The sequence below is a fragment of the Macrotis lagotis genome, chromosome 5 (assembly GCF_037893015.1).
Source record: "Macrotis lagotis isolate mMagLag1 chromosome 5, bilby.v1.9.chrom.fasta, whole genome shotgun sequence".
Taxonomy (NCBI): Eukaryota; Metazoa; Chordata; class Mammalia; order Peramelemorphia; family Peramelidae; genus Macrotis; species Macrotis lagotis.
The window spans coordinates 119,025,806-119,028,755 of NC_133662.1; the positions used below are offsets into that span (position 1 = coordinate 119,025,806).

At 47.9% G+C, this 2,950-nt stretch overlaps 1 pseudogene; it reads right to left on the bottom strand.

Moving 5' to 3' along the window:
* Positions 1–1,981: 1,981 nt before the first annotated feature.
* LOC141489358 (toll-interacting protein-like) lies at positions 1,982–2,618 on the bottom strand (annotated as a pseudogene).
* Positions 2,619–2,950: the final 332 nt, after the last annotated feature.

The following is a 2,950-nucleotide window of genomic DNA, read 5'->3' on the forward strand; positions in this document are numbered from 1 at the left end:
TATCATGTCTAGGTTTTCTAGCAATTTACTTACCTCCTTAACTTCCTTCTTGTTTATTTTATGATTAGATTTATCTAAATTTATCTAAATCTGAGAGTTGGAGGTTGAGGTCTCCCACTAGTAGAGTTTTCCTGTCTATGTCTTCCCATAGCTATTTCAACTTCTCCTCTAAGAATCTGGATGCTTTACCATTGGGTGCATACATCTTTATTATTGAAATTACTTTATTGTCTTTGCTAACTTTTAGGAGAATATAGTTTACTTCCTTATCTCTTTTAATGGTATCTCTTTTTGAAGCTGCTTTGTCTGAGATAAGGATTACTACCCCTGCTTTTTTCAGAGCTGAAGCAAAATATATTTTGCTCCAACCTTTTACCTTTACTCTATATGTATCTCTCTACTTCAGTTTAGTTTCTTATAAGCAACGTATTGTAGGATTCTGGTTTATAATCCACTCTGCTATTCACTTATTTTTTTAATATTCATGTAGATGGCCATTTATTAATTAGAAGACCAAAGCATCTATGTGACAATGACACTGGACAGCCCCTGCCCGCCCCCCCGCGGCCAAACAAAACAGACGCAGAACCCAAGGCTGATGAGTTGCCCCAGCAAAGCCTGAAGCAGTCAGGGCCTCTGTCAAAAGACTCTACCCTGATATTTTAGCATCCTTTTTGCCTCCCTTTTGCTGAAGGCAATCTCCAAATCCAAGGTAAGGTAGACACATGCCAAAGGGAGATCCAAGGAAGGGGAAGGACAATGGAGCATGCCTGGGACCCCAGAGCTGGTCAAGGACCCATGCCCAGAGATCAAGGCCACCTTGAAACACCAAGGACAATCCAAGGGCAGGGTCTTGTTTCCCTCAACCCCTCAGACAAATTCATTGAGGTCACTCTTCCAAAAGGGTCAGTTACCCAGTCTTCCTGAGGCTGCTTCTCCTGGGAAAGGCAGTAAAGGGATCCTTTGGGTCAGACCAGACCAATCCTCTCAAACACAGGAAAACTTCAAAAGCTATTCTGAATCTATAGTTTAAAAGGGGGAGTGGGGTGGAGAATACAGTCTTCCCTGTTATGAAAAAAAAATCTTCTAAATCCCAAAGAAAGAAGCTCAACAAAAGCATTTGGTCCTGGCCTGAGAAGTGAACCCACTGGACAAACTGCAGCACACACAGGTCACCTGTGAGTTTGTTAATCACGGATGGGCAAAATGGGGAGGGAAGGGCAACACCCAAAGGCTGGGAGCTTTGCGGCCAAAGTGGGTCATTCCCTACCCACAGAGCTCTGGAGCAGAGGACAGACCACATAAAGTCCCCAGCTGGAGAAGAGAAGATGGGGGGAAAATGCAGCCTGACAGCACGGACCCCACCAAGGGAAAGGGGCACTGGCACTCTCCCTGGCTCAGTGGAAGAAGGTCAGTAGTAAAGAAACAGGGGAGAGTCAAAATGCAGCTGGCAGGAGCCCCCTGTGCTTGAAGAAGAAGGTCCTCTGGTGGAAAGAATCTCATGAACCTCAGACTGAAGGGAAGCAGGGTGAAAGCAGAAGGGTTTCTGATACACTTCAAAAGCAAAGTGCTCCCAGGGTAATGTGGCATACCATGGAACAGGGGGTCTTGCTGAGGACCACTCAGGAGGTGGTGCAGGGCAGTCAGCAGGGGCAGGGAGGCTGCCCCAGGATATCAGTGGGCTTACCCTCCCCAACCCAGGACAAGTGGTCATCCACTGCCCTGAGGGGAGGGACAGTGTACAGTGCTGCAGCCAGCCCATGGGTTCCCAACTGGAGTACCCAATGGGAAGGGGAAGGGGAATAAATACATCTGACGTTCCTTTCACCTCAATGGAAAGGTTGAGATGTGTAACCCACATGCATCTACAGAGTGACCAAGAGAACAGTGGACAGCTGGCACCCAGGAACATCCTAGGAGAGAGGGAGAGAGAACGACCTCTCCAGACTGGCAGCAAGGGGTCTGCCAACTGGGGGAGGTGCTATGCCTCCTCCCCAGTCTGAATCAGGGAGTTGATGATGGCCTCCTGGTTGCCCCCTGGACTTCCAGCACCTAGTGAATCATTGCTCTGTCCATGTTGGGGAACATGTTCTGCATAGCCTTCAGGTTCTCTTCAATACATGGATGCTGGGGGCTGACCATGAGAGGGGCCACTGCCAGGGGCATCACTCCCAAACCACATACCACAGGCACTCCTGTAATGGGCACATAGCCCACCCTTTTCTGGTAGATGGTGGGCATCAATACCACTGGCTGAGGCTGCATCAGCATGGCAGTTGGAAGAGATGTGTAGGACATGACCAGGTTAATCACCCCTTCCTTGTCATCTCCCTGTCTTCCACTCAAGCTGTACCACTTGACCTAAACCTTCCTTGCTTGAGAGATTCAGGTATTGTGATGTGAATCCAAGTAATGTGGAAAAGGCTTGCTCTTCAAAGATCTCCAGGTAGAAGGAATCCACCCAAAGTTACCTTGCACTGAATCACTTCATTCCATCCTAGGGTCTTGGCACCATTGTGGGCAGAGCCTGTTTCACATATGGCATAGTCCAGCTGGATCATACGGAGTAAATCCTGGGGCAACTCACCAATGTGAACCCAGCTGCTGGGTGCTGACAGTGGTCACCATGGCTGAGTCACCCAGCTGATCCTCAGACCCAGAACCACAACCTCCTCTTCTTCCTCCTCCTCCTCCTCTTTCTCCATCTCTACCACCATCTTGCTTTTAAGGGAGAGTTCATCCTATTCACATTCCAAGTGATAATTGCTAACTATTTATTGCCCTCCATGCCATTTTCCCTCTGTATTTCCCCCTTTTTCTTTTATCCATATTCCCCAGAATTTTGTTTCTAAATAACACCATTTTCAGTGTGTTTGCCCCCTATGACAACTCCCCATTCCCTTTCTTTCCCCTTTCCCTTTTCCCCCTTCTTCCTTCCATCCCTTCTGTT